Genomic DNA, 20930 nt, shown 5'->3' with positions numbered 1-20930 from the left:
TGGAGGGAGGGTGAAGGGTGAGGGCAGGGCTTAGGCTGGACTTCTAAAGTTCATTAACTGTGAGGATGTTAATGGGAAACTATGGGAGGAAAACTTTGTCAACAGACAGCTATAATGGCTGGGCATATTCCCACTTGCTCCTCTCTCTGTTATTCAACAAATATTTCAGGAGCACCTACTCTGTGCCAGGCAGCTACTATATGCCAGGACGCAGCTGCCAGCAAACATAATCCTGACAGCAGACACGAATCCTGAACGCAAAAACTTCACAGTCTAGCTTACCAAATGTTCAGGAATCGGGTTTTATTTGGTTATTATCCCATTTGTGAGAGGAAAACACTTACTAAACTAAAGTGATGTGACCAGAGGAAAACCACCATTGAGAGTGTCAGCTATGATTAGAATCAGGGGTCTCCAAACTGTCTGCCTCAGCTGCCCCTGTGTTGTTCCCCATGCTTGTCCCAGCCCATCATTCAGTGATGTTCTGGGATGACTGTGCCAGTGGGCAGAGCACTGGCCTCACACTCAGGAGGCCCAATCCAGGGCTCGCTCATGACATATGAAGCCGGCCAGTCATACTCTCTGTGCCTCTGGTTCTCCTTCTTTAAGTGGGGGTAATCATCCCTTTCCCAAGGAATGCTCATTTAGTCAGGCATTCAGTCATACATGCCCTCAGCAAATGTTTCCTCAGCTCACAGTCTGGGAGATAAAGGCAGAAAATGAACGTAGTACAGGAAAACATGATAAGGCCTGTACTGAAAGAATGAATAGAGCATGGGCCCACCCAGGAAGGAGACAACTAAAAACAAGAATCGGACCCTGAAGTGTGAATAGGAATTCACCAGGTGAAGAGTGCTAGGGAGAGAGATGGGCACTGAAAACTCATGGAGAGTATATGAAAGCACATCTGAGAAGGACAAGTTAGTCTCTCGACCTCACTTTATTCCTGATTCTCTTCCAACTCCTAGTCCATAACTCTGAAAGGAAAACAAGATGTTTCTGTCAGGAGTTCTTTGGGAGGCAACTTTTCCTCCTGCCCTGTTCCTCACCATCTACCTTTTTATTCCTACACCCTCCTCCTGTGGCTGACCTTGTAACGGGAGATTCGTTACACAACCCATGGGGCCACAGTTCTCTCCATTTCCCTCTAAGTCCTGGGCTCCTGTCCAAACTCAAGAGTGTGTAACCTTGTTACCCATGCCTCTCAACTTTCCTCCATTTCTATGCTTACTTTCTGTCCATCTCTGGCCCAGGCCCAGGGACTCAGGAGCCTGACTCGTTCCCTTACTTGGATCAGTACCAGCTTTGCACCTAGCACATGATAAGCAGTTGTGGAGAGAGAGCTTGGAAGTGGGACAGCCTGGGTTGAAATTCTGGGTGTAACTCCATGTTTACCTCCCTGAGTCCTCAGTTTCCTTTACAGATCTGGGTGCATAATGCTTGGTAATATGTAGCATTTAGTGAGTGTTTATTATATTCTAGACACTGAGCAGGAACTTCATGTGTTTTCAGCACAAGAATCCTACAAAACAGATTAAAAAAAAAAAACCTGAAGTCTCAGCATGGGAAGACCCTTCTCAGGGGCAGGGGAGCAAGTCCACACTGAGATGGGTCCTTTAAGATTTGGAGTTTTTTTGTTTTGTTTTTAAAGATTTTATTTATTTATTTGAGAGAAAGAGAGAGAGAATGCATAAGCAGGGGTGTGATGGAGTAGGGGAGAAGCAGAGGCAAAGGGAAAAGCAAACACCCTGCTGTGTAGGGAGATTGATGCAGGGCTTGATCCCAGAAACCTGAGATCATGACCTGAGACAAAGGCAGTCCCTTAATCTACTGACCTACCCAGGCACCCCAAAATTTGGAGTTTTGACCCTCAACTCTATGGCCAACCAGTCTTTGACAAAGCAAGAAAGAATATGCAGTGGAAGAAACATAGTCTCTTCCACAAATGGTTTCAACAAAGGTACATTGAACAGCCACATGCAGAAGAATGAAACTGGACCACTTCCTCATACCATAATACCATAATAAACTTAAAATGGATGAAAGACCTACATGTGAGCTAGGAATTTATCAAAACCATAGAGGAGGACAAAGGGAGCAATCTTTTTGATCTCAGCCACAACAATGTCTTCCTAGACATGTTTTTTAAAGGCAAGGGAAACAAAAGGAAAAATGGACTCTTGGGACTTCATTGGGATAAAAAGCTTTTGCACAGCATAGGAACCAACAAAACTAAAATGCAACAGATGGAATGGGAGAAATTATTCACAAACGACATATCAGAGAAAGGACTACTACCCAAAATTTATAAAGAATTTATTAAACTCAACATCCCCAAAACAAGAAATCCTGTCAAGAAATGAGCAGAAGACATGTGGAGACATTTCTCCAAGAAAGACATAAAAATGACTAAGATACTCAAGAAAAGATGCTCAACGTCACTCTTCATTAGGGATACACAAATCAAAACCACAATGAGATACCGCCTCACACCCATCAAAATGGCTACAATTAACAACTCAGGAAACAAAAGATGTAGGCAAGGATGCAGGGAATAGGAATCCCTCTTATACTGTTGGTGGGAATGCAGTACAACCACTCTGGAAAAAAGTTGGAGGTTCCTCAAGAAGTTAAAAATAGAGTCACCGTTTGCTAGGTATTTATTGAAAGGATACAAGCATAGTGATTTGAAGGGGCACATGTACCCCAATGTTTATAGCAACATGTCCACAATAGTGCAAATATGGAAAAAGCGCAGATCAACAGATGAAAGGATAAAGAAAAAAATATGTATATATGTAAGGGAATATTACTCATCCATCAGTAAGAAATAAAATCATGCCATTTACAATGACGAGGATGGAACTGTTATACTAAGTAAAATAAGTCAGTAAGAGAAAGACAAATACTATGTGATTTCTCTCATATGTGGAGAAAGAAAGGATAATAAGATAAAAACAGAGAGGAAGACAAACCATAAGAGACTCTTAAGTATACAGCAAAAACTAAGGGTTGCTTGAGGGGAGGTGGGTGGGAAGTTGGGGTAATTAGGTGATGGGCATTAAGGAGGGACCTTGATGTAATGAGCCCTGGATGTGATATACAAGAATGATTCATTAATTTTACCCTTGAAACTCATAATACATATACGTTAACTAAATTGAATTTTAAAGAAAATTCAAAACAAACAAAAAAAGAAAAAAGAAAAAAATAAGTAGGTAAATAAAAAAATAAATCACATGGGGAAGGAAAAAAAATTGGAGATTTGAATCCCAGCCACACGCCAGAGATGAAATGCACAACAGTGGAGCACAGTGTGCCAACGGCCCTGGGCACAGAAGGGGTGAGGGCAGGGATCTGATGGAGGCTTGGGACACAAAACAGAGATTATTTGCTTTTCTATGAGGGCTTCCTGAACAGTAGTAGGCATGAGATATCCTCCCCTAGATGAAAACGTGGGGTGGCACCACTTTCCCCCTTGTCACCAACATGATTAGACTTCAGTGAGTAACACAACACCCTCAGTGTTGGCGGGAGATGCTTACACCAAACCTCGTTACCCTGTTCCTGGCAGGGATATCTTTACTAGGGGCAGGTCTGACTGTGAGCCAGCACAGTGGGTCTCTCCCTCAGAAGGTCAATGCAGTCCCCCTGCATGTACCAAGTCATCTGACCATAGAGTGCTACAAAGCCTCAGTGCAGTTCTGGTGGAAATAGGAACCAGGTTTGCTTTCTTTCTGTCATTTTTGTTTATTCTTTTTGTCTTTTTTTCCCCTTTGGAATCAGGCTTATTGTGGTTTTGTTGTTGTTGTTGTTGTTTGTTTCCTTTAATCTTTTTTTTTTTTTTGGATCAGGCTTCTTTTCTTTTCTTTTTCTTTTTCTTTGAACGCAGGCTTATAGGTTTTATAATTATAAATTAAATAAGTTAAATTTATATTTAAATTTTAATTTATTTATTAAATAAATTATTAAATTTTAATTTATTTAATTAAATTTAAATAAATTTTATTTATTTATTTATTTATAAATAAATTTAAAATAAATTAAATTAAAATTTATAATTTTTATAGTTCCAAACACTCCCCACTGCAAGAAAAGTGCAACTCTGAACAGGACTGACCTGTGGGAAAGAGCAGTCAAAATGAAACAGCATAGTGCACAGAGCTTACACCAGAAGAACTTCCTGAGGCACCAGGTCCTTGACAGTACATGGCACTTCTTAATGTAGTGTTGATCTGAGGAGCAAAAAACATACAAAATGATAAGGCAGGGGAATTCTCCCCAAAAGAAAGGTCTAGAGGAAATCACATCTAGGGATTTTCTCAAAACAGATATAAGCAATATATCTGAATAAGAATTTAAAGCAATAGTCATTAGAATACTAGCTTCTTTCAAGCTGAAAGAAACATAGAAAACAGCAGAAAGTGACACTTGGGTGACTCGGTCAGTTAAGCATCTGCCATCAGTTCATGTCATGATCCTAGGGTCCTGGGATGGAGTTCCATATTGGGCTCCTTGGTCAGTGGGAAGCCTGCTTCTCCCTCTGCCTGCCACTCCCCCTGCTTACACTCTCTCTCACAAAGAAATAAATAAATACAATCTTGAAGAAGGAGAAGAAGAAGGAGGAGGAGGGGAGGAAAAAGAAGAAGAAGACGATGACACCAGAGAAACCCTTGTTGCAGAGAAAGAAGATCTAAAGCCTAGTCAGGTTGAAATTTAAAAATGCTATTGGTGAGAGGCAAAACCCACTGTATGTAATCACAACAAAGATGGAAGAAGCAGAGGAACAAATAGGTGAATGGGTGAGATAGAAGATAAAATCATGGAAAATAATGAAGCTGGAAAGAAGAGAGAACGAAAAATATGAGCTCATGAAGGTGCACTTAGGGAACTCAGCAATTCCATAAAGGACAATAATATCTATATCATAGGAATCCCAAAAGAGAGGGGCAGGAAAAAGGGGCAGAAGGTGAATTTGAACAAATTATACCTGAGAATTTCCCTAGTCTGGAGAAAGAAACAGTCTTTTAAGTCCAAGAAGCACGGAGGTAGTTCTCTACCTCCAAGATCAACAAAAACAGGTCAACACCAAGACATATCGGTGTGAAATTTGCAAATAGAAGAGAAGAGAGAATTCTGAAAGCAGCTAGGGTTAAAAGGTACTTAACCTACAAGGGTGGACACATAGGTTAGCAGGGGACCTGTCCACAGAATCTGGCAGGCTGGAAGAAAGAGGCATCATATAATCAATGTGCCAAGGCGGGGGGGAATATGCAAACAAGAATTCTTTTTTTTTTATTTTATTATTTTTTAAACATATAATATATTTTTATCCCCAGGGGTACAGGTCTGTGAATCTCCAGGTTTACACATTTCACAGCACTCACCACAGCACATACCCTCCCCAATGTCCATAACCCGAACCCCCTCTTCTAACCCCCCTCCCCCCATCAACCCTCAGTTTGTTTTGTGAGATTAAGAGTCACTTATGGTTTGTCTCCCTCCCAATCCCATCTTGTTTCATTTACTCTTCTCCTACCCCCTTAACCCCCCATGTTGCATCTCCTCTACCTCATATCAGGGAGATCATATGATAGTTGTCTTTCTCCGATTGACTTACTTCGCTAAGCATGATACCCTCTAGTTCCATCCACATCGTCGCAAATGGCAAGATTTCATTTCTTTTGATAGCTGCATAGTATTCCATTGTGTATATATACCACATCTTCTTTATCCATTCGTCTGTTGATGGACATCTAGGTTCTTTCCATAGTTTGGCTATTGTAGACATTGCTGCTATAAACATTTGGGTGCACGTGCCCCTTCGGATCACTACGTTTGTATCTTTAGGGTAAATACCCAGCAGTGCAATTGCTGGGTCATAGGGTAGTTCTATTTTCAACATTTTGAGGAACCTCCATGCTGTTTTCCAGAGTGGTTGCACCAGCTTGCATTCCCACCAACAGTGTAGGAGGGTTCCCCTTTCTCCGCATCCTCGCCAGCATCTGTCATTTCCTGACTTGTTAATTTTAGCCATTCTGACTGGTGTGAGATGATATCTCATTGTGGTTTTGATTTGTATTTCCCTGATGCCGAGTGATATGGAGCACTTTTTCATGTGTCTGTTGGCCATCTGGATGTCTTCTTTGCAGAAATGTCTGTTCATGTCCTCTGCCCGTTTCTTGATTGGATTATTTGTTCTTTGGGTGTTGAGTTTGCTAAGTTCTTTATAGATTTTGGACACTAGCCCTTTATCTGATATGTCATTTGCAAATATCTTCTCCCATTCTGTCAGTTGTCTTTTGGTTTTGTTCACTGTTTCCTTTGCTGTGCAAAAGCTTTTGATCTTGATGAAATCCCAATAGTTCATTTTTGCCCTTGCTTCCCTTGCCTTTGGCGATGTTCCTAGGAAGATGTTGCTGTGGCTGAGGTCGAAGAGGTTGCTGCCTGTGTTCTCCTCAAGGATTTGGATGGATTCCTTTCTCACATTGAGGTCCTTCATCCATTTTGAGTCTATTTTCGTGTGTGGTGTAAGGAAATGATCCAATTTCATTTTTCTGCATGTGGCTGTCCAATTTTCCCAACACCATTTATTGAAGAGGCTGTCTTTGTTCCATTGGACATTCTTTCCTGCTTTGTCGAAGATGAGTTGACCATAGAGTTGAGGGTCTATTTCTGGGCTCTCTATTCTGTTCCATTGATCTATGTGTCTGTTTTTGTGCCAGTACCATGCTGTCTTGATGATGACAGCTTTGTAGTAGAGCTTGAAGTCTGGAATTGTGATGCCACCAACTTTAGCCTTCTTTTTCAATATTCCTTTGGCTATTCGAGGTCTTTTCTGGTTCCATATAAATTTTAGGATTATTTGTTCCATTTCTTTGAGAAAAATGGATGGTATTTTGCTAGGAATTGCATTAAATGTGTAGATTGCTTTAGGTAGCATAGACATTTTCACAATATTTATTCTTCCAATCCAGGAGCATGGGGCATTTTTCCATTTCTTTATGTCTTCCTCAATTTCTTTCATGAGTACTTTATAGTTTTCTGTGTATAGATTCTTAGTCTCTTTGGTTAGGTTTATTCCTAGGTATCTTATAGTTTTGGGTGCAATTGTAAATGGGATGGACTCTTTAATTTCACTTTCTTCTGTCTTGTTGTTGTTGTAGAGAAATGCTACTGATTTCTGTGGATTGATTTTATATCCTGACACTTTACTGAATTCCTGTACAAGTTCTAGCAGTTTTGGAGTGGAGTCTTTTGGGTTTTCCACATATAGTATCATATCATCTGTGAAGAGTGATAGCTTGACTTCTTCTTTGCCAATTTGAATGCCTTTAATTTCCTTTTTTTTGTCTGATTGCTGAGGCTAGGACTTCCAGTACTATGTTGAATAGCAGTGGTGATAATGGACATCCCTGCCGTGTTCCTGACCTTAGCGGAAAAGCTTTCAGTTTTTCTCCATTGAGAATGATATTTGCGGTGGGTTTTTTATAGATGGCTTTGATAATATTGAGGTATGTGCCCTCTATCCCTGCACTTTGAAGAGTTTTGACCAGGAAGGGATGCTGTACTTTGTCAAATGCTTTTTCAGCGTCTATTGAGAATATCATATGGTTCTTGTTCTTTCTTTTATTAATGTGTTGTATCACGTTGATTGATTTGCGGAGGTTGAACCAACCTTGCAGCCCTGGAATAAATCCCACTTGGTCATGGTGAATCATCCTTTTAATGTACTGTTGAATCCTATTGTCTAGTATTTTGGCAAGAATTTTTGCATCTGTGTTCATCAAGGATATTGGTCTGTAGTTCTCTTTTTCAATGGGATCCTTGTCTGGTTTTGGGATCAAGGTGATGCTGGCCTCATAAAATGAGTATGGAAGTTTTCCTTCCATTTCTATTTTTTGGAACAGTTTCAGGAGAATAGGAATTAGTTCTTCTTTAAATGTTTGGTAGAATTCCCCCGGGAAGCCATCTGGCCCTGGGCTTTTGTTTGTTTGGAGGTTTTTGATGACTGTTTCAATCTCCTTACTAGTTATGGGTCTGTTCAGGCTTTCTATTTCTTCCTGGTTCAGTTGTGGTAGTTTATATGTCTCTAGGAATGCATCCATTTCTTCCAGATTGTCAAATTTGTTGGCGTAGAGTTGCTCATAGTATGTTCTTATAATTGTCTGTATTTCTTTGGTGTTCGTTGTGATCTCTCCTCTTTCATTCATGATTTTATTTATTTGGGTCCTTTCTCTTTTCTTTTTGATAAGTCTGGCCAGGGGTTTATGAATCTTATTAATTCTTTCAAAGAACCAGCTCCTAGTTTCGTTGATTTTTTTTATTGTTTTTTCGGTTTCTATTTCATTGATTTCTGCTCTGATCTTTATGATTTCTCTTCTCCTGCTGGGTTTAGGCTTTCTTTGTTGTTCTTTCTCCAGCTCTTTTAGGTGTAGGGTTAGGTTGTGTACCTGAGACCTTTCTTGTTTCTTGAGAAAGGCTTGTACCGCTATATATTTTCCTCTCAGGACTGCCTTTGTTGTGTCCCACAGATTTTGAACTGTTGTGCTTTCATTATCATTTGTTTCCATGAATTTTTTCAATTCTTCTTGAACTTCCTGGTTGACCCATTCATTCTTTAGAAGGATGCTGTTTAGTCTCCATGTATTTGGGTTCTTTTCAAATTTCCTCATGCGATTGAGTTCTAGCTTCAGAGCATTGTGGTCTGAAAATATGCAGGGAATGATCCCAATCTTTTGATAACGGTTGAGACCTGATTTAGGACCAAGAATGTGATCTATTCTGGAGAATGTTCCATGTGCACTAGAGAAGAATGTGTATTCTGCTGCTTTGGGATGAAATGTTCTGAATATATCTGTGATGTCCATCTGGTCCAGTGTCATTTAAGGCCTTTATTTCCTTGTTGATTTTTTGCTTGGATGACCTGTCCATTTCAGTGAGGGGAGTGTTAAAGTCCCCTACTATTATTGTGTTATTGTCGATGTGTTTCTTTGATTTTGTTATTAATTGGTTTATATAGTTGGCTGCTCCCACGTTAGGGGCATAGATATTTAAAATTGTTAGATCTTCTTGTTGGACGGTTCCTTTGAGTATGATATAGTGTCCTTCCTCATCTCTTATTATAGACTTTGGCTTAAAATCTAATTGATCTGATATAAGGATTGCCACTCCTGCTTTCTTCTGATGTCCATTAGCATGGTAAATTCTTTTCCACCCCCTCACTTTAAATCTGGAGGTGTCTTCGGGTTTAAGATGAGTTTCTTGTAGGCAACATATAGATGGATTTTTTTTTTAATCCATTCTGATACCCTGTGTCCTTTGATTGGGGCATTTAGCCCATTAACATTCAGGGTAAGTATTGAGAGATATGAATTAAGTGCCATTGTGTTGCCTGTAAGGTGACTGTTATTGTATATTGTCTCTGTTCCTTTCTGATCTACTACTTTTGGGGTCTCTTTTTGCTCTGAGGACCCCTTTCAATATTTCCTGTAGAGCTGGTTTGATGTTTGCAAATTCTTTCAGTTTTTGTTTGTCCTGGAAGCTTTTAATCTCTCTTTCTATTTTCAATGATAGCCTAGCTGGATATAGTATTCTTGGCTGCATGTTTTTCTCGTTTAGTGCTCTGAATATATCATGCCAGCTCTTTCTGGCCTGCCAGGTCTCTGTGAATAAGTCTGCTGCCAATCTAATGTACCATTGTATGTTAACAGACTTCTTTTCTCGTGCTGCTTTTAGGATTTTCTCTTTGTCACTAAGACTTGTAAATTTTACTATTAAGTGACGGGGTGTCGACCTATTCTTGTTGATATTGAGGGGGGTTCTCTGCACCTTCTGGATTTTGATGCTTGTTCCCTTTGCCATATTAGGAAATTCTCTCCAATAATTCTCTCCAATATACCTTCTGCTCCCCTCTCTGTTTCCTCTTCTTCTGGAATCCCAATTTTTTGAATGTTGTTTCGTCTTATGGTGTCTCTTATCTCTCAAATTCTCCCCTCGTGGTCCAGTAGCTGTTTGTCCCTCTTTTGCTCAGCTTCTTTATTCTCTGTCATTTGGTCTTCTATATCGCTAATTCTTTCTTCTGCCTCATTTGTCCTAGCAGTGAGAGCCTCCATTTTTGATTCCACCTCATTAATAGCTTATTTTATTTCAACTTGGTTAGATTTCAGTTCTTTTATTTCTCCAGAAGGGGCTTTTATATCTCCCGAGAGGGTTTCTCTAATATCTTCCATGCCTTTTTCGAGCCCAGCTAGAACCTTGAGAATCGTCATTCTGAACTCTAGATCTGACATATTACCAATGTCTGTATTGATTAGGTACCTAGCCTTTGGTACTGCCTCTTGTTCTTTTTTTTGTGGTGAATTTTTCTGCCTTGTCATTTTGTCCAGATAAGAGTATATGAAGGAGCAAGTAAAATACTAAAAGGGTGGCAACAACCCCAGCAAAATATGCTTTAGCCAAATCAGAAGAGATCCCAACTCGTGAGGGGGGAGAAAGGGGATAAAAAGAGGTTCAGAAAGAAAAAAAAATGAAACAATTAAAAGAAGTAAACGAATAAAGAAAAATATAAAAAAATATATATATATATGATAAATTAGTTAAAAAACGTTAAAAAAGAAAAGGGTAAAAGTTAAATTTAGCAGAAGAAGAGAAAATAATTGAAAAGAAAAAAAATTAAATTAACTAAAAGGCTAAAGAATCATGGGGAGAAAGCCATGAGTTCCGTGCTTTGCTTTCTCCTCCTCTGGAATTCCGCTGCTCTCCTTGGTATTGAAACTGCACTCCTTGGTAGGTGAACTTGGTCCTGGCTGGGTTTCTTGTTGATCTTCTGGGGGAGGGGCCTGTTGTAGTGATTCTCAAGTGTCTTAGCCCCAGGTGGAGTTGCACCGCCCTTACCAGGGGCCGGGCTGAGTAATCCACTCGGGTTTGCTTTCGGGAGCTTTTGTCCCCTGAGCGCTTTCCGTAGAGTTCCAGAGGATGGGAATGCAGATGGCGGCCTCCCAGTCTCTGGCCCGGAGGAGCCAAGAGCCCGGGGCCCCACTCCTCAGTGTGCCCTCAGAGAACAGTGCCCAATTACTCCCATCACCCCGTACTCCAGCTGCGCTCCGAGCTGACCGAGCCTGCGACCGGTTCAAGGTAAACCCGAGCTGAGAGCTCACTCCTCAGCTCTGTCTCTGTAGCCGGCTTCCCCGTTCTAATACATGTAAGCTCTGCAACACTCAGACACCCCCGATCCTTCTGTGACCCTGCGGGACCCGAGGCCACGCTGACCCTGCGTGGGCTTCACCCCGGTTAAGCCTCTTGAGCGATGTCCCTCAGTGGAACAGACTTTTAAAAGTCCTGATTCTGTGCTCTGTTGCTCCGCCCCTTGCCGGGAGCCGGCTCCTACCCCCGCGGTCTATCTTCCTGTCACTTTGGATTCACTTCTCCGCCAGTCCTACCTTTCAGAAAGTGGTTGATTTTCTGTTTCTAGAATTGCTGTTCTTCTTCTCTTTGATCTCCCATTGGATTTGTGGGTCTTTGCAATCTTTAGATAAGCTATCTAGCTGATCTCCTGCTACCTGAAGTAGTCTTAGCCTGCTACTTCTCTGCCATCTTGACCGCAAACAAGAATTCTTTATCCAGCAATTCCGTCATTCAGAATAGAGGGAGAGAGAAAGTATTTCCAATGCAAGCAAAAACAAAAGGAGTTCATGAACACTAAACCAGCCCTGCAAGACATATGACAGAGGAGTCTTCAAGTGGGAAAGAGAGCGAAAGAAAGGTGGAAAAAAAGGAAAGGAAAGGAATAGAGGCAATCTACAGTACAATGACTTTATAGGTAACACAATGTCACTAAATTCATACTTATCAATAATCACTCTGAATGTGAAGAGACTAAATGCTCCAATCAAAAGACAAAGGATATTGGAATGGATTAAAAAAAAAAAAAGACCCAGGCTCTTGAGCAAGATGGCGGAGGAGTAGAAGACCTAAATATCGTTGGGTCTCTGGAGTTCAGCTAGATAGTTAAGAAAGCATTCTGGATACCTACAAACTCAACAGGAGATTGAAGAGAAGAGCAGCAATTCTAGGAAGAGAAAGGCGACCACTTTCTAGAAGGTAGGACATGCAGAGAAGTGAATCTAAGGAGATATGCAGGAACCTAGATCTTGGGGGAGGGAGAAGCTCTTGGCAAATGGTAGAACAGTGGAGCACAAAATTGGAACTTTTAGAAGTCTGTTCCACTGAGGGACATTGCTCCAGAGGCTAAGCGGGGGATGGAACCCTCACGGGGACAGTATGGCCTCAGGACCGATGGGCTCACAAAAAGACCCGGGGTGTCTAAGTGTAGCAGAGCTCCCTGGTATCAGAGAGGGGAAGCTGGCTGTAGAGATGGAGTCAAGGAATGGGCTCTCATCTCAGGGTTACTTTAAGCCATGATCCAAGGCATAGTCGGGCCACTGCTCTTTGAGCAGAGACCCCACAAGCAGCAGATTCAGGGAGACTCACCTTCCTTTTCTGGGAGGCACTGATTCCAGGAATCAGCAGGGTAGGAGATTCCAAATGGGCTGTGCACCAGAGATAGAAATGCTCAGTTAAAGTCCAGGTAAGCACAGACTGTAGCAAGACACCAGGGAGATGGGAGTGATTGATTGCTTTTCTCTGAGAGTGCACTGAGGAGTGGGGCCCTGAGCTCTCAGCTTCTATGGAGCCTGAGACTGGGAGGCCACCATCTTCATTCCCATTCTCCAAATCTGTATGGAAAACATTCAGGGAACAAAAGCTCCTGAGACAAAAACCGAGCAGATTACTTATGCTGGCCCCTGGAAAGGGCAGTGCAATTCCACCTCAGGCAAAGACATTTGAGAATCACTGCAACAGGCCCCTCCCCCAGAAGACTAGCAAGAACATCCCTCCAAGACCAAGTTTACTGATCAATGAGAACTGCGGAACTCTAGGTAGGGGAATGCAACACATAGAAATCATGGCTCATTTCCTACAATTCTTCAGTCTTTTAAAGTTAAATTTTTGAAATTTTATTTTTCCTTATTCTACTTCTAAAAATTTTTCCTCTTTCCTATTTTAGCCCTTTTAAACTATTTTATCTTATCAATACCTTTAAAAAATATTTTAAAATTTTCATTGTTATAGTCACATTCTATCCCTTCATTGTATTTAACCTTTTTTTTTCTTTTTTTATACATATAGGTTTTTCATTCCTTAAAATTTTGGGATACAGTTCCTTCTAACAGATCAAAATATATCCTAAATCTAGTGTATGGCTTTGTTTTAGTCTTCAGCCTGATTACATTCTTTCTTCTTTTTTAACCAGCCTCTTAATTTATCAATTCCTTTTTTAGAATCTTTTTTTAATTTTCATCTTTGCAGTCATATTCCATCCTCTCACCATATTTACCCTTATTTATGTATATATATATATATATATATATATATATATATATATATATATAAGTTTTTCTTTCCTTAAAACTTGGGGAGGCAGTTTCTTCTAACAGACCAAACTACACCCAAAATCAAGTGTATGACTCTGTTCTATTCACCAGTCTAAAAAAATACACACACACACACACACACATGTGTATATGTGTATATGTGTGTGTGTGTGTGTGTATGTGTGTGTATACTCTCCTTTCTTCTCCCCCAGGTTTCAGGTCTTTTCCAACTTGGTCAGTGTGTATTTTTCTAGGGTCATTGCTACTCTTTTAGTATTTTGTTCTCCCATTCTCCCATTTATCTATTCTTACCTGGATAAAATGACAAAGCAGAAACACTCACCTCAAAAAAACGAACAAGAGGCAGTACCAACAGCTAGGGACCTAATCAATACAGACATTAGTAAGATGTCAGAACTAGAGTTCAGAATGATTATTATCAAGGAGCTAGCTGGGCTTGGAAAAAACCATGGAAGATACTAGAGAATCCCTTTCTGGAGAAATAAAAGCCCTTTCTGGAGAAATAAAAGAACTAAAATCTAACAAAGTTGAAATAAAAAAAGCTATTAATGAGGTGCAATAAAAATTGGAGGCTCTTACTGCTAGGATTAATGAGGCAAAAGAGAGAATTAGTGATATAGAAGACCAAATAATAAAGAATAAAGAAGCTGAGAAAAAAAGAGATAAACAACTACTGGACCACGAGGGGAGAATTTGAGAGATAAGTGATACCATGAGAAGAAACAATATTAGAATAATTGGGATCTCAGAAGATGATGGGGAGTGCAGAAGGTATATTGGAGCAAATTATAGCAAAGAATTTCCCTAATTTGGCGAAGGGAAAAAGCATCAAAATCTAGGAGGCAAAGAGAACCCCCCTTCAAAATCAATAACAATAGGTCCATACCCCCTCATCTAATAGTAAAACTTACAAGTCTTGGTGGCAAAGAGAAAATCCTGAAAGCAGCTCAGGACAAGAGGTCTGTAACATATAATGGTAGAAATATTAGATTGGCAGCAGACCTAACCACAGAGACCTGGAAGACCAGAAAAGACTGGCATGATATATTCAGAGCACTAAAAGGGAAAAATATGTTGCCAAGAATAGTATATCCAGCTAGGCTGTCATTGAAAATAGAAGGAGAGATTAAAAACAAAACAAAACAAAACTTCCAGAAACTAAAAGAATTTGCAAACACCAAACCAGCCCTATAGAAAATTTTGAAAAGGGTCCTCTAAGCAAAGAGAGAGCCTAGAAGTAACAGACCAGAAAGGAACAAAGACAACTTACAGTAACAGTCACCTTACAGGAAGTACAATGGCACTAAATTCATATCTTTCAATAGTTAATCTGAATGTAAATATTTATTTCTTTTATTTTACTTTTAAATCAACATATGATGGATTATTTGCTTCAGGGGTACAGGTCTGTGAATGCCCAATCAAAAGACACATGTATCAGAATGGATTAAAAAAAGAAGACCCATCAATATGCTGTCTGTGAAAAACTCATTTTAGAACCAAAGACACCTCCAGATTTAAAGTGAGGGGGTGGAAAACAATTTACCACACTAATGAACATCAAAAGAGAGCTGGGGTGGCAATCTTTATATCAGATAAGTTAGATTTTAAGCCAAAGACTAAAATAATAGATGAGGAAGGACGCTACATCATGGTCTATTCAACAAGAAGATCTAACAATTTTAGATATCTATGCCCCTAATATGGGAGCAGCCAATTATATAAACCAATGAATAACAAAATCAAAGAAACACATCAGCAATAATACAATAAGAGTAGGGGACTTTAACACCCCCCTCACTAAAAAGTTCAGATCATCTAAGCAAAAGATCAACAAAGATATAAAAGCTTTAAGTGACACACTGAACCAGATGGACATCCCAGATATATTCAGAACATTCCACCCCAAAACAACAGAATACACATTCTTCTCTAATGCCCATAGAACATTCTGCAGAATAGATCACATCCTTCTATCTATAGATCACAAATCAGGTCTCAACCAGGACCAAAAGATTGGGATCATTCCCTGAATATTTTCAGACCACAACACTTTGAAACTAGAACTCAACCACAAGAGGACCATCAGAAAGAACTCAAATACATGGAGACTAAAGAACATCCCGCTAAAGAATAAATGGAAATAAAAATAAAAAAAAAAAAGAAAACACAACTGTTTGAAATCCTTGGAACCAGGTAAAGGTGGTCCTGAGAAGAAAGTATATAGCAATACAGGTCTTTCTCAAGAGCAAGAAAAGTCTTAAGTACACAACCTAACCCTACACCTAAAGTAGCCAGAGAAAGAACAGCAAAGGAATCCTAAACCCAGCAGGAGAAGAGAAAAAATAAAGATCAGAGCAAAAAAATCAATGAAATAGGAATCAAAAGAATAGTAGAACAAATCAGCAAAACTAGGAGCTTGGGGCGCCTGGGTGGCTCAGTGGGTTAAGCCGCTGCCTTCGGCTCAGGTCATGATCTCAGGGTCCTGGGATCGAGTCCCGCATCGGGCTCTCTGCTCAGCAGGGAGCCTGCTTCTCTCTCTCTCTCTCTCTCTCTCTCTCTCTCTCTCTCTGCCTGCCTCTCCGTCTACTTGTGATCTCTCTCTGTCAAATAAATAAATAAAATCTTAAAAAAAAAAAACTAGGAGCTTGTTCTTTGAAAGAATTAATAAGATTGATAAACCCCTGGCCAGACTTATCAAAAAAAAAAAAGAGAGAAAGGACCCAAATTAATAAAATCGTGAATGAAAGAGGAGAGAGCACAACTAGCACCAAGGAAATACAAACAATTATAAGAACATATTATGAGCAACAAAACACCAGCAATTTGACAATCTGGAAGAAATGGATGCATTCCTAGAGATGTATAAACTACCAAAACTGAACCAGGAAGAAATTGAAAACCTGAACAGACCCATAACCAGTAAGGAGATTGAAGCAGTCATCAAAAATCTCCCAAACAAGAGCCCAGGGCCAGACAGCTTCCCAGGGGAATGCTACCAAACATTTAAAGAAGAATTAATACCTAGTGTCCTGATGCTGTTACAAAAAATAGGAATGGAAGAAAAACTTCCAAACTCCCTTTATGAAGCCAGCATTCCCTTGATCCCCAAACCAGACAAAGACCCCTTCAAAATGACGAATTACCGACCAATATCCTTAATGAACACAGATGCAAAAATTCTCACCAAAATACTAGCCAATAGGATCCAACAGTACATTAAAAGGATTATTCACCATGACCAAGTAGGATTTATTCCTGGGCTTCAAGGTTAGTTCAACATCTGCAAATCAATCAATGTGATACAATACATTAATAAAGGAAAGAATGAGAACCATATGATATTCTCAATAGATGCTGAAAAAGCATTTGACAAAGTACAGCATCCTTTTTTGATCAAAACTCGTCACGGTGTAAAGATAGGGGGTACATACCTCAGTATCATCAAAGCCATCTATGAAAAACCCACAGTAAATATCATTCTCAATGGGGAAAAATGGATAGCTTTCCCGCTAAGGTCAGGAACATGGCAGGGATGCCCATTATCACCACTGCTATTGAACATAGTACTAGAAGTCCTGGCCTCACCAATCAGGCAACAAAAAGAAATAAAAGACATCTAATTGGCAAAAAAAGAAGTCAAACTCTCATTCTTTGCAACTGATACGATATTTTATGTGGAAAACCCAAAAGACCCCACTCCAAAACTGCTAGAACGCAGACAGGAATTTGGTAAAGTGTCAGTGTCAAAAATCAATGCACAGAAATCAGTTGCATTTCTATACACGAAGAGCAAGACAGAATAAAGAGAAATTAAGGAATTGATCCCATTTACAATCATACCCCAAACCATAAGATATCTAGGAATAAATCTAACCAAAGAGGCAAAGAATCTGTACTGAGAAAACGATAAAGTACTCATGAAAGAAATTGAGGAAGACATAAAGATGGAAAAACGTTCCATGCTCATGAATTGGAAGAACAAATATTGTGTAAATGTCGATGTTATCTAAAGCCATCTACACATTTAATTCAATCCCTATCAAAACGTCATCAATTTTTTTCAAAGAAATGGAATAAACAATCCTAACATTTATATGGAACCAGAAAGACCCTCAATAGCCAGAGGAATGTTGAAAAAGAAAACCAAAGTTGGTGGCATCACAATTCCACACTTCAAGGTTTATTACAAAGCTGTAATCATCAATACAGTATGGTAATGGCACAAAAAAACAGATACATAGATCAATGGAACAGAATAGAGAGCCTAGAAATGGACCCTCAACTCTATGGTCAACTAATCTTCAACAAAGCAGGAAACAATGTCCAGTGAGAAAAGACAGTCTCTTCAACAAATCGTGTTGGGAAAATTGGAGAGCCACATGCAGAAGAATGAAACTGGACCATTTCCTTACACCACACACAAAAGTAGACTCAAAATGGATGAGAGACCTCAATGTGAGACAGGAATACATCAAAATCCATGAGGAGAACACAGGCAGAAACCTCTTCAACCTCAGCTGAAGCAACTTCTTCCTAGAAACAGCACCAAAGGCAGGGGAAGTAAGCACAAAAATGAACTATGGGGATTTCATCAACATCAAAAGCTTTTGCACAGCAGAGGAAACAGTCAACAAAACCAAAAGACAACTGACAGAATGGGAGAAGATATTTGCAAATGACATGAGATAAAGGGCTAGTGTCCAAAATCTATAAAGAACTCATCAAACTCAACACCCAAAGAACAAAGAATGCAATCAAGAAATGGGCAGAAGATATGAACAGACATTTCTGCAAAGAAGGCATCCAGATGGCCAACAGACACATGAAAAAGTGCTCCACATCATTTGGCATCAGAAATACAAACCAAAACCACAGTGAAATACCACCTCATACCAGTCAGAATGGCTAAAATTAACAATTCAGGAAACAACAGATGTTAGTGAGGATGCAGAGAAAGGGCAACCCTCCTACACTGTTGGTGGGAATGCAATCTGGTGCAGCCACTCTGGAAAACAGTATGGAGGTTCCTCAAAAAGTTGAAAATAGATCTACCTTACAACCCAGCAATTGCATTACTGTTTATTTACCCTAAAGATACAAATGTAGTGATCTGAAGGGGCACAAGCACCTGAATATTTATAGCAGCAATGTCCACAACAGCCAAATGATGGAATGAACCTAGATGTCCATCAACAGATGAATGGGTAAAGAAGAATGTTATATATATATAATGCAGCCATCAAAAAGCCCGCAATCTTGCCATTTACCATGACGTGGATGGAACTAGAGGGTATTATGCTAAGTGAAATATGCCAATCAGAGAAAGATAATTATCATATGACCATTCTGATATGAGAAATTTGAGAGGAAGGTCAGGGGGTCTTGGGGAGAAGGGAGGGAAGAAAAGAAACACAATGAGCCTAGGGAGGGAGACAAACCATAAGAGACTTCTACTCTCAGGAAACAAACTGAGGGTTGCTGAGAGGTGGGGGAGAGGGATAAGGTGGCTGGATTAAGGACATTGGGGAGGGTATGTGCTATGGTGAGTGCTGTGAATTCACAGACCTATACCCCTGAAGCAAAAACTACATTATACGTTAATAAATTTTTTTTAAAAGACCCATTCATATGTTGCTTACAAGAGACTCATTTCAGACCCAAAGACCCAAGACTGAAAGCAATGGAGAACAATTTGTCATGCTAATGGACATTAAAAAAAAAAAAAAACTAGGGTAGCTATACTTATATCGGACAAACTAGATTTTAAAGTGAAGAGGTTTATAAGAGATGAACAAGGGCACTATATCATAATAAATGGGTCTATCCAACAAGAAGATCTAACCATTGTAAATATTTATACCCCCATTTTGGGAGCAGCCAAATATATCAATCAATTAATAACAAGCTTAAAGAAACTCATTGATAATATTGCAATAAGAGTAGGGGACTTTAACACCCCACTCACAGCAGTGGACAGATCATCTAAGCAGAAAATCAACAGGGAAACAAGGGCTTTGAATGACACACTGGGCCAGATGCACATAACAGTTCTATTCAGATATTTTCATCCTGAAGCAGCAGAATACACATTCTTTTCAAGTGCACATGGGACACTCTCCAGAACAGATGGCACACTGAGTCACAAATCAGGCCTCAACCAGTACAAAAAGAGTGAGATCATACCATGCATATTTTCAGACCACAACATGAGGAAACTTGAAGTCGACCACGAGAAAAAAAACTTTGGAAGGACCACAGATACACAGAGGTTAAGAACAGCCTACTTAAGAATGAATGGATTCACCAGGAAATTAAACAAGAAATAAAATATATACATGGAAGCAAATGAAGATGAAAACACGACAGTCCAAAGCTTTGGGATGCAGCAAAGGTGGTCAAAAGTGGGAAGTATATAGCAATCCAGGCCTTCCTCAAGAAGCAAGAAGAGTCTCAAATACACAACTTAACCTTAACCTAATGGAGTTCGTGGTTGTGGGGGCACAGCAAATAAAGCCTAGAACCAGCAGAACAAGGGAAATAATAAAGATTACAGCAGAAATAAATGATATAGAAATTTTAAAAAAACCACTGTAGAGTGTATCAATGAAACTAGGAGCTGGCTCTCTGAAAGAATTAACAAAATTGATAATGCCTGATCCAAGTGTATCAAAAGAAAAGAGAAAGGAGCATGGGATCATGACCTGTGCCAAAGGCAGGGGCTTTAACCCACTAAGCCACCTAGGTGCCCCTTGGAGTGACAGTCTTTCCTCCTGTTGTCCCCTGCTCCCTTTTTCTTGCAGCTGACTTGTTTGTGCCTCATTCTTCCCCCATGCGCTGTCAGGAAGTGGCACTTCACAGGTAAGTGAAACCATATAATTGACTTTTTCTGCTTGACTTATTTCACTCTGCATAATCTCCTCCAATCCCCTCCGTGTTGATACAAAAGTTGGGTATTCATCCTTTCTGATGGAGGCATAATATTCCATTGTATATATGGAGCATATCGTCTTTATCAATTCGTCTGTTGAAGGGCATCTTGGCTCTTTCCACAGTTTGATGATTGTGGCCATTGCATCTAGGAATGCTGGGGTACATATGGCCCTTCTTTTCACTACATATGTAGCTTTGGGGTAAATACCCAGTGGTGCCCTATCTATCTTAAAGAGACTAGGTTGGGTTTGGGTTGCCACATTTTAAAGGGAAATGAGTATTTTTATTCCTGGATGCTTCCTGGTTCTGTTAATAGGCCACAGGAAGGCAGAGGAGTATGTGCAGTCAGTCCCCAAGGTGGCAGCTTGAAGGGATTACTCCAGTGGGTAGAGAACACCAGGCATTCCTGTTTCTGGGACTGATAACATTCGGTTGGATGCTGACACAATATATCATACCTTGTTGACTTGTACTCCCCTATAAAGACTGCACATCCCAGCCAAAATGTTTTCAATCCTGAATATTTGCTTGCTTTTCCCA

The sequence above is a fragment of the Lutra lutra genome, chromosome 4 (genome assembly GCF_902655055.1).
Source record: "Lutra lutra chromosome 4, mLutLut1.2, whole genome shotgun sequence".
NCBI classification, from domain to species: Eukaryota; Metazoa; Chordata; class Mammalia; order Carnivora; family Mustelidae; genus Lutra; species Lutra lutra.
The sequence above is the reverse complement of the archived record's forward strand: the minus strand, read 5'-3'. Positions refer to the sequence as shown.